General features: G+C 45.6%; 2 pseudogenes across 1 annotated transcript; one reads left to right on the forward strand and one right to left on the reverse strand.

Moving 5' to 3' along the window:
- Positions 1–2,730: 2,730 nt before the first annotated feature.
- Positions 2,731–6,363, forward strand: LOC125545987 (eukaryotic peptide chain release factor subunit 1-1 pseudogene; annotated as a pseudogene). The gene is made up of 3 exons (XR_015598991.1): positions 2,731–2,886; positions 4,446–5,903; positions 6,007–6,363. The product of XR_015598991.1 is annotated as a eukaryotic peptide chain release factor subunit 1-1 pseudogene (transcript).
- Positions 6,364–6,807: 444 nt separating this feature from the next.
- LOC125545988 (uncharacterized) lies at positions 6,808–9,521 on the reverse strand (annotated as a pseudogene).
- Between the last annotated feature and the right edge of the window lie 2,300 nt (positions 9,522–11,821).

An 11,821-nucleotide genomic window follows, 5' to 3' on the forward strand; every position in this document is an offset into this window, starting at 1 on the left:
AAAATATTGAATTTTGTTTTTTAAATTAAACCAATTTTGAAATTTAAACGAAACTTTAAATTCAAAACATTTTTTGGAAATTAAAAAATTGAAATTCTGAACATTTTCTGAAAATTTAAACAATTTTTAAATTCTGAACATTTTCAAAAATTTAAACAAAATTTGAAATTCTATAAAATTTGAAATGCATAATATTTTTTGAAAATTTAAACAATATTTGAAATTATGAACAGTTTTTTTACAAATGTGAGCCCATGCACCCTATCAAACAAGCAAAAGTGAATTGGATTGGGAACTCTTACCCTCATGCACCCTACCAAACACCCGTAGAGAAGAGGAAAAGACGAATAGAGAAATAAATGCCGTTGAATCACCATATTAGTAGACCATTGCATATGATAGAGATTGAGAATCAACCAAGCATATCTAGATAGGCATTCGTGCTAGTATCGCCATGCCAAACCGATGACTTTATTCCCGAAGGCTCGAGGGAAGAGGTTGTTGAAGAAGACGAAGTTGTCGCCGCGGATGCACATGGAACCACGTCGATAGATGACACAAATAACAAACCTGTTATCCTTGACGAAACAATGTACAAAAACTCCAGAGTTCCTCAACAACGCCTAATGAAGCATCACCGAGGCAGGATTAAAGCCGGAGGACTTTTTATTCGATATGACACCGACATCACCCTCGAAGCGCTGTCACCTTGACCCACAATCTACTACCCAAAGGACGAGAAAAGATGAACCCATCCCCTTCACTTAGGATGCCGGAGTGAGGTCTGACTGAGGAAGAGGATATTGTTTTTTTGGGTGCTAGGGTTTCTTCTTCATGATAGGAGGACCTATGGAAAATCAATGACGCGCTCCTTGGAAACATGGCAAGTGCAGCGCCAGGAGAACGGAATTTGTTCCCTTCTTCCAATTTCCATCCAAGAGGAAAAAACAAAAGAGAAGAATCTTCATCATGGGCCAGGCAGAGCAAGCGGTTGCCCTTCCTCGCGTCGGATGCACGCGTCAAACAAAATCAACGAATATTCCTCCTCTAAAAGCAATAATAAAGAAAGTCCCAACTACATTCCAAAAGAAACACACTGACCTTGCCTGAACACCCACCCCCACCACCCGATCCCAATCGTGCACCCCCTGCCCCGATCACGGGAGACCCTTTAGCCCAAACACCTTAACCTGTACCCCTTAGACGTTACCCATGCAATAATTAGCAGTAATAACGGCCGTCATTCAATAGACAGTTACTGATAGCATTAAATTAATCAGTCGTTGGTGTTTCCTAGCTATGTCCTGTGCTATATAAGGCATGGTCGGTGCATCATACCGAGGGTTGTTAATTTTGCAATCTCACACACAAGAGCATAATCTCACAACATGAGTAGGGTTTTGTCCCTTAGCGAGGGAATCCAAATCGGGTAAATTTCCCGTGTTTGTTCCCATCTATTCCCATTGCATGTTCATGGCTCCTCCATCAATACCCCCATATGTATTGTCAGGTTTATTCCGACGACACATGGTTCAAAATGACAAATGAAAAGCTTGTGATTCGACATAAGTATCGGAAACTCCTACCTGGGAATGCTACCATGTCAGAAACTTGTTTCAACTATGTCTTGGTTTGAATAGACGGCCATCCGACCAACGTTTACCTCCTCCCAAGAAGCGACTACCAAGCGACTAGGGCTTCCCCTCCTCCCATCGACGCCACCATCAGTCCACGTGGCCTCTGTGTGTGAATAGACGACCATCCAAACAACGTTTACCTCTTTCCAAGAAGCGACTACTAGGCGCCTAGGGTTTCCCTCCTCCCCATCGACACCACCATCGGTCCTCCTCGTCTCTGATGACCTTTGGGCCATGAAGGTGTCTCGATTTGGGTTGTGTGGCGGTAGCAATGTCCCCTAACAGGAGTAATGTCGCCCACGTCCGATCCCCGTCTCGATGGTGCATCTAGCGTCGCCGGTGGGCGTGTGCCTCCGTTGAATCTCGCGGGTTTCGGCCTGTTCTGGTATTCGACGGATCTGTTAGGATCTAGTCTTACTTCGGCTTTGGTCGTTTGTCCACAACTTTGAACCTTTCGTTCTACGATTCACCTCATCGGTGACGGTTGTTGCTCCGGTGCGCCAGTCACGTGGGGTCTTACCATGATGACTCCCCAACTGTCTACTACGGCAGGGTTTACCCGGTTTCGGCTAGACAGGGGCGATGATGATGATGACCGTGCGCCTTCGTCCTGCTCTAGGGGCTGTAGTCGTCGTCGTCGCTAGCTAGTCCATGAACCTAGCTGTACTTTTCTGTTACTTTTGGTGTCCTCTGTATTGTTTTTCGGATCATGAATAGTTCGGAGGTTTCTCCGAAGAAAAAAAACATTTGCCGTTATCGAAAAAAAGAAACTTTTTTCCCTTTTTGCAATCATACAAGTAGGAGCGGTGGAAAATCAACTTGGCAAGCACGGCGCCAGGAGAAGAGAATTTGTTCCCGTTTCCATCCAGTCCGAGAGAAAACAAAACAAAAGAGAAGCGTCGTTTCCTCGCGGGTCAAGCAAAAGCAAAAGCACGGCGCGTGGGACGCACGCGTCAACCCAAAATCAACCAATATTCCTCCAGAAGCGCCCAGACCCGGCCTGCGCGCGCGCCCCCGCCGTCCGATCCCGATCGCGCGGCCCACGCTCTCCGAGCGGGCGGGCCCGGGCCGCGGAGTCCGTCCGGGGCCAGGCATCCGAGGTTGGGTTCTTCCCTGGACTCCACACGACCCCCCACGCATAAAAGCCGCCCGCCCCCCGATTTTTCCTCCGCCACCGCCGCACCCAGATTCTTCCAGCCAAACCCTAGCGCCGCCCCCCTCCCCCTCCTGCCGGCGGCCGCCGACCGAGGTAACGAACCACGCCCGCCTCCCTCTCTCGATCAACCGTATGCACGTACCTATTTATTCCTTCGCGAGCCGCCGCCGGCGAGTTTCCTGGCCCGTGCCGGCTCGATTATGCCCGTCCGTGCGTGCCATCGTCGCGCCGTTTGTTGGCCTCGGGAGTGCTCGATCTGATCGCGCCCGGGCCGATCCGCCGCCGGCGCGCGAGCCCGCGGCGCCCTCCCCTGTTTTTTTGTTTTTGTTTTTTTTTTGTTTGGGAATTGGTGTCGGGGAGGATTTTTGGTGTAGATGGGCGCGTTGCTCTGGTCGAGGTCGATTTAGTGGCGACGATTGGATTGGCTGCGATTTGTCCGCGGAAATTTGTCGGGTAGAGATTCAGAGGCGTCGAAGATGACGGATTTGGCTGTGCGACTGTTTGTGAGTTTTTTTTTTCCGACTCATGTTTGAATTTTCAGCTTTGGGCGTGCTCGTTGTGCGGCTGGTGGTATCACCCACTCTGAACGTCGTGTGCATTTTGTTGTTATATACTACTGTTGGTTATGCATTTGAGTGCTGGGTCTGTAGGATGATAGGACCATCAACTCTGCTCCACTGTTTTAACTGGTTGAGCAGGCATCCAGTTGGTCCGCAAAGCCTCGGGTGCCCCCTCCCTTGTTTCATGTTGTTGGTAGAATAGATAGATGAGGGCTTCGCTTTAGTCGAGGTCGATTTCACAGGGAGTAAATAGATTATTTAATAATTTTTCAATGGGAACATGGAAGATGATGGATTTGCTGTTCGATTGTTTGAAAGACCTTTTCGCATTATTATGCAGCTGGTAGTATCAGTCATCTGAAGGCGCATAATTAGATAGTTTTATTTTGCACTTGATTGCTGGGTCCCAAGGATCCTCAACTATGGTACATGGTTTAACTGGTTCTGCATTTGTCGTTTTGTACATACATGCGTACAACCGTAAATCCAAGTGTACTTTCTGTCTTTTACATGCTTATTTCAGTTTGTGGTTGTTTGTCCTAAAATATGCCAGGCTCTGTCTGTTTTTTTGTATACATCCTCACCACTGATATATCTGTGCCATGTCCTATTCAAGAAGATTCCCTATTTAGTGCCATTGGAACCGTTGTCTTTGTTTGGCCTGAAGATTTTTTATTCTTTAATTAATCAATTTTGCCATGATTCTCTTTGATTATGCATGTGTACACCATTATAAATACTTGCAGCAATTCCTATCTGCCATTGTATGTCCATTAACCTGTTCAGCATTTGTTTGGCCTGAAGATTTTTTATTCTTTAAATCATTTTTGCCATGCTTCTCTTTGATTATGTATATGTACATCATTATAAATACTTGCAGCAATTCCTATCTGCCATTGTATGTCCATTAACCTGTTCATCATTTGTTTGTGTTATTTACTTGTCACGACTGCAAGAATGAAAGTTACATTTCTCATTTATATGATGCTTTGATGTGTTCCTACTTCTGTTCCGGCAATAATATGTTATTCAGCTTTCTCGACAGCTACTATTAGCATTTTTTATACTTACTCTGGATGTTCTGTCTTGTAGGTGAAGGCAGAGGTGGGAACACAACCAAGATGGCGGACGGTCATGATAACGACAAGAACATTGAGATCTGGAAAGTTAAGAAGCTGATTAAAGGGCTTGATGCTGCGCGTGGGAATGGGACAAGCATGATATCGCTGATCATGCCACCTCGTGATCAGGTCTCCAGAGTAACCAAGATGTTGGGTGATGAATATGGAACTGCCTCAAACATCAAGAGCAGGGTCAACAGGCAGTCTGTCTTGGCTGCTATTACCTCTGCTCAGCAAAGGTTGAAGCTGTACAATCGAGTTCCACCCAATGGATTGGTGCTTTATACTGGAACCATCGTGACTGATGAGGGCAAAGAGAAGAAAGTCACCTTTGACTTTGAGCCATTCAGGCCAATTAATGCTTCCCTGTATCTCTGTGACAACAAGTTCCACACTGAGGCATTGAATGAGCTGCTTGAGTCTGATGATAAGTTTGGCTTCATTGTCATGGATGGTAACGGAACACTTTTTGGAACACTGAGTGGCAACACTAGAGAGGTTCTTCACAAGTTCTCTGTTGATCTCCCAAAGAAGCATGGACGAGGAGGCCAGTCAGCACTTCGCTTTGCCCGTCTGCGCATGGAGAAACGCCACAACTATGTGCGCAAGACAGCTGAGCTTGCTACACAATTCTTCATCAACCCTGCCACCAGTCAGCCAAATGTTTCTGGGCTCATTCTAGCTGGTTCTGCTGACTTCAAGACTGAACTGAGTCAGTCTGACATGTTTGATCAGCGCTTGGCAACCAAGATACTCAAGGTGGTTGATGTTTCTTATGGCGGAGAGAATGGCTTCAACCAGGCCATTGAGATATCTGCTGAAGTCCTTTCCAATGTCAAGTTCATCCAAGAAAAGAAGCTGATTGGGAAGTACTTTGAGGAGATAAGCCAAGACACTGGAAAGTATGTTTTTGGTGTGGATGACACCATGGCTGCCCTTGAAATGGGTGCAGTTGAGACACTGATTGTGTGGGAAAATCTTGACATCAACCGGTACGTCCTGAAGAATTCTGCCACTGGAGAAACTTCTGTGAAGCACTTCAACAAGGCACAGGAGGCAGATCAGAGCAACTTCAAAGATAAGGCAACATCTGCAGACCTGGAGGTGGTTGAGAATACCTCGCTACTGGAGTGGTTTGCCGAAAACTATCGGCAGTTTGGTTGCACACTGGAGTTCATCACAAACAAGTCGCAGGAAGGATCTCAGTTCTGCAGGGGCTTTGGTGGGATAGGAGGGATTCTTCGCTACCAGGTTGAGGTGAACGCTTATGAGGACGTGTCTGACGAGGAGTATGACGAAGACTTTGAATAGCAATCAATTGAAACTCCAGTGAATCTGGTCCGGGAGGAGCCTGTGCTGGCCCGGAACCGGAACACGCCGCGGCAGGAGGCCGAGGCATCCACAAGCTCATCGAGGCAAAGAACTTAAGGTTTGTACCGAATCGTGCCAGCTACTCTTGTGCTCTTATATACAAAGGAATGCCTTTAATTGTGTTCCCTTTGCTAATGTTTGATCCGATGTTGTTACTTTAGGGGGATGAAGAGTAAGACTTGAGAACAGGGGTGATCACCGTTACTGTGTGATGAAGCATGAAGTCTTGTCGGCGTGATATGGAGGAAGGCTGCATTTCTGATTTCTATCGGAAGACTGCCCTATTTAGCACCATCTTTATTATTTAAGAATAAATCATAGCTATAAGCTATTGTTTGTGTCATTGATGTGAGTCTTGAACTAGTCTGTTAAGTTTGTGGGTCATTGTTTGCTGCAGCAGCTGCTATCCTTTATTTCTCTGAACCAAAGTTGTGATGCTATCAGTACATTTGGACGTGCTATTGGATAGACACAGCTATGTCTATGTGTCATTATATTTGAGATAAATCTGTGTGCTATGTACTCTTCTTCATGTATGGTTGCTCGGGCGAGTGTTTCACTCATCATCCTTGGCGACTGTCGTGCACACCGAAGATCTTTGCTGAGCATCAGAGCTTCAAGATTCCCGAAGCACCATGTGCTACTCCCTCCGTCCGGAATTAGTTGTCCCTCCGTCCGGAATTAGTTGCCGCTCAAACACGGACGTAGAAGTATGGATGTGACTAAGATAAACCACAAGGATGAATCATTATTTTGAATTTCCTGCTAATAACAATGGACTCAACTATGTATTTCTTCTATTGTTTCTTGAAGGAGAGGTAAGCCCTGACTCTTAACGGAACAGAGGTCTACAAAAGCTCAGGCTGCATGCAGCTACTGTCGGCAGTTTCAGAACGGAAAACCATTCAATTTATTCTTACGAAAGTTCAGTTTGCCATGCTGCTCAGCTTCTAGTCTTCAGTTGAGCGTGTCTTGGATGACCGTAGTCACTGCAAGTGATGCCAATTTGAAATTCGTGTGAGCACAAAGCACCAAACCTCTAGCTATACATGTCACATGAATAATATGCATCCCACCTCTTTGTTTAGATGATCTGACAGTGTCGGTGAGATTGTTTTCCGCAACATTTCTGTGTGAAGATAAAAGATATCGCGTCAACCAGAAGTCACTGGGAAAGGAAGGAGGAAAACAGATGCAAATTGTGGTGTGAAACCAACTGTATGTACTCCTACTACTCACAGCTTAGTCAATTCTCCGACAAGAACAAGAGAGAGGACCTCCGGCGGCACCGTGCCGGTCAGCATGTTCTCCTGAAGCTCCAACCTGAGAAGCTTCGTCAGACGACCCAACGATGCCGGTATACCTCCTGCAAGCTTGTTCCGATGGATCCTTCTGCAGAGAGACACCAACAGATTGTTTTCAGCACTTGGAGACGATAGGTGTCGTAGCATCTCGTAATCAGAAAAGGAGCTTGCTGCAGCAGGACTCATACAGGAAACGCAGCGACCCTATGTTCCCGAGCGAGGCCGGTATCGTGCCTGTGAGATGGTTGCTGTAAAGATCAAGGCTGATCAGTCTCCTCAGGTTTCCCAGCGTCGCCGGTATTGGTCCACTCATTTTGTTCTCATACAGCTCCCTGTGAAGATGAGAATGTCATTCTGTACTGTAGGGAAACTTTGAGTGTAATTTGACAGGTCTGCACTCGGCAGCAAGTTGCAGTAGAACTTACAGGTATCGAAGGCTCTTCAGTTGGCCCAGTTCAGGAATGAGGGGGCCTGAGATGCCTGCATTCCCCAAATCCCCGCACAGTTAGGAAGAACTCAGGTAGTGGAACTTTTGTCCAAGTCACAAGGTTCTGAATGTCGATAAGAACCATGATCAATTCAGTTTCGGCCTTCAGTTCAGAACAAGGAGGAGTGAAGAAAAACATGGGTGGCATATATACACTCGGGCGACGGAGTTCTCGTTGTTGCAGCTGACATGAAACCAATAGCAGGGATTGGCAAGGGTCGGATCCCAGCTCTGCAGCACACCGTTCGGGTCATTCCACGCCTGCCTTTGCACGTAAAGTATGTCGCCTCCGGATACCAACAAAAATTGTGTGTAAATCAGCAGCACAAAACCTTTGAGCAACAAGGAAGTCACTTGGGAGACGCAAAGTAATTAGCATGTATGCATGTACCTTCAGTGTTGCTGCTGGCGATGGCTGCAAGAGCAAGGAGGAGGCTGGCGAGGAGGACTGCTGCTCCAGTCTGAGCTGCCATTGCTGGAAGGAAACCTCAGGTGTATTGGGCGGGCACACTGAAACGTTAAGAGGAGAGACGGGTCCTTTATATGCAACAATTCCACTGGGTAATCAGAAGCTTTCACTTTCTGGGTCAGCCTTTGGCTCTTCTCCTCTATTGACTGGCTTACCGTATTAACGGAAGAATTTTGTTGCAAACGGTCGCGGCTCATGTTCTTCGTATAAAGAAACACAAAATCTTGGTACTTCAACTATAAATGAAAATTTAGATCAGGTCTTTTTTTTATTATAGTTGAAGTGACACGTGGCAGGTGGACGAGAAGTTACTCTCAAACCAGGGTCTGGAGTAAAAATAGTAACTCTTGAAGTAGGGACTACTCATTTTTTGTCAGTGAACCTGCAGTCATTGTCCTGATGGTTAGTAGAGGTGCTCACGAGTCAAGTCAAGAGCTTTGAATGTGATTAAACCTTGACGCCAATTGTGAGCCCCGAAGCAATCTTCTCGCACACGCATGCTCTTTTCTCAACCTTTTTCTTTTGCGAGGAGGTCTTCCCAGCATTTCGTAGTGGCAGATTTCACAGCGCAACATTAGCAAAATGAGAGCCCTTGGTCTGTCTTGGTCCTAATACATGAGTCAGTTATCAACTTTGTAGTAAAAGCAATTATCATCTGTGTTGTGATGTAGTCAATGCTTATCCTTAGGTTAACTTTTGTGTGATAGAAGACACTGCTGGCTACTTGATCTCAGAGCAACTGAAAGATTTCTGTAGTAGGTTCCAATGGTGCATGCATGCGCACAGTTCTTGTTGTAGAAACTCAGAACATATGTGGCAGAGACGATTTTAAGATTCTTGGTATTATGTGTTGGATTTGAGGATTCTTGGTATCCTATCGTTACTGAAATTCTGGTGCATATAGTTCACTCTCATATAGCTATTAGTGATGGTGGAGAGACGCCAGCCTATAAAATGGATTCGTCCACTCCTTGTAGCATGAGAAAAGAGAGAAACAGATTGCGTGCTCACTCACTGACTAGTTTCCTCCCGCCTGTGTAACTGAGATCCATGGGCATTTCACTGGTGAACTGTACTGTAACATGCCCCCCTCTTTCAGCCATCCGTTTGAGACTTTCAGCCATCTATAACAATGATGAAAAGTGTCAGTGTTACAGGACCGTCTCTACAGGACATTGAACAGTAGACACCTATATAATGTTTCTCTGCTACAGTATGTGAAAGTGAGACCCTACATTTTTTATCCAACGGCCATGTTACTGCCTGACATGCCATGGGCATGTCATTGGATCTCTGTCCCACAACGCAACACAAGCGCAGCTTGCATTACATGAATCGAGCTCGAGCTAGTGTGCAGTTACTAGTTAACTGGGAGCTTATTATTATTATTTTTTTTGCTTCTTGGCGGTCCATCATTTGTGCTCTGGTATACATGTCGAAGCAGGAGTTTAAATATCGAGATAGAATTTAGTGATGATCAATGTATCTGGTCTTTTAGTTTTTATAAATACTCCCTTCATCCTATAATATAATACGCTTTTACAAGCTAACATAGCTTGTAAAAGCGTCTTACATTATGAGACGGACGGAGTATTATTTATGTTTTATATGTATTTATTATTGCAACTAACATTATCTTCTAGTTTCAACCCACTAACTATTTTTTCTAAGCATGCAGCCCTTCCACGTCAACAAACCATGCATGTCTGTCACGTTATTAATCTACCCACCTATTAACTACTTTTTCATACAACCAACCATTTTCACATCAACAAATCATGCATGGATACCAAATCATTTGCCATCACATCATAACTAATTATCCATGTTTTCAACCTACCAATCCGTGACAACGTGCAGGTTATCTCTTCTAGTTTAGCCAAGTAATCAACATCACATAGACACAACTACCTTATGCTTTATATTTTAGTTATATATTGAACTTAAATATTTCAAATGCAACCCCATGTCCTTTTTCTCTCCATCTTCTCATTGGCACTTTTTAGTGCCAATTTGGAGAAAATAAAAATAATAGGTTATGATTATGGGGTTGCTATTTCTATCAACATTATATAGTTCTGTAATTATGTAGTCAGTGGCTAATTTTGCCCTTGTGTTGTATGTCGCGAAAACATCAACTCAACATGTGAAATGTTGAGTCCTCTAGATCGGTTAGGGTTAAGGATTCACGGTAGTCTTTACCTTTTCCTTGGATTGATGAGCCCGATGGGTGGCCATGGTGGATGGCGGCGGTAGTGATGGCAGATCGTGGTGGGCGAAGTGGTGGCGGCGTTCTTCCCGCATCACGTGCATCACGTCGATTGCGGAGCGGACCTCTAGGTCTTTTCAATAGGGCAGGTCCCAAAATATAGATTTCTTCTTCCACATGGGTGCGCGTCCGTCAGCGTCATTCGGAACAGGTTGTCCATCAGGACCCTTTCCAAAGACTACCTTCAAATCCTTGACCATATCATGTACATCAGCTCCAGTACGGTGGCGAGGCTTCGTCCGGTGATCCGCCTCACCTTTGAAATGATTGCCTTTCTTTCTTACGGGATGCCTGTCGAAAGAAATCGACGATGTCCCAGGTACACATTCTTCCTACAATTGTCCAAATATATACTGTCGGTATCATTCAAATAGTGCGTGCATGCGCGGTATCCCTTGTTTGTCTATCCTGAAAGGTTACTGAGAGCAGGCCAATCATTGGTGGTCACGAGCAGCAACGCCTTTAGGTCAAATTCTTCCTGTTTGTGCTCATCCCACGCATGTACACCTGTTCCATTCCAAAGTTGTAAGAGTTCTTCAACTAATGGCCTTAGGTACACATCAATGTTGTTGCCGGGTTGCTTAGGGCCTTGGATGAGCACTGGCATCATAATGAACTTCCGCTTCATGCACAACCAAGGAGGAAGGTTATACAAACATAGAGTCACAGTCCAGGTGCTATGGTTGCTGCTTTGCTCCCCAAAAGGATTAATGCCATCTGCGCTTAGACCAAACCATACGTTCCTTGCGTCATCTGCAAACTCCTTCTCGTACTTTCTTTCGATTTTTCTCAACTGCAACTCGTCAGCGGGTACTCTCAACTTTCCGTCTTTCTTACGGTCTTCTCTGTGCCATCGCATCGCCTTGGCATGCTCTTTGTTTTGGAACAAACGTTTCAACCGTGGTATTATAGGAGCATACCACATCACCTTGGCAGGAATCTTCTTCCTGGGGCGCTCGCCCTCGACATCACCAGGGTCATCGCGGCTGATCTTATAGCGCAATGCACCGCATACCGGGCAAGCGTTCAAATCCTCGTACTCACCGCGGTAGAGGATGCAGTCATTAGGGCATGCATGTATCTTCTGCACCTCTAACCCTAGAGGGCAGGCAGCCTTCTTTGCTTCGTACGTACTCTCGGGCAATTCGTTGTCCTTTGGAAGCATATTCTTTATCATTACCAGCAACTTTCCAAATCCCTTTTCAGATACACCATTCTCTGCTTTCCATTGCAGCAATTCCAGTGTGGTGCCCAACTTTTTCTTGTCAGCTTCGCAATTCGGGTACAACAATTTCTTGTGATCCTCTAACATGCGCTGCAACTTCTTCTTCTCCAAATCACTTGCGCAGTTTCTCTTTGCATCGGCAATGGCCCGACCTAGATCATCAGCGGGCTCATCTGATGCCTCTTCTTCAGCTTCTTCCCACATTGGCGGCTCAGCTTCTTC

The sequence above is a fragment of the Triticum urartu genome, chromosome 3A (genome assembly GCF_056163025.1).
Source record: "Triticum urartu cultivar PI428250 chromosome 3A, HENAU_Tu73, whole genome shotgun sequence".
Classification (NCBI taxonomy): domain Eukaryota; kingdom Viridiplantae; phylum Streptophyta; class Magnoliopsida; order Poales; family Poaceae; genus Triticum; species Triticum urartu.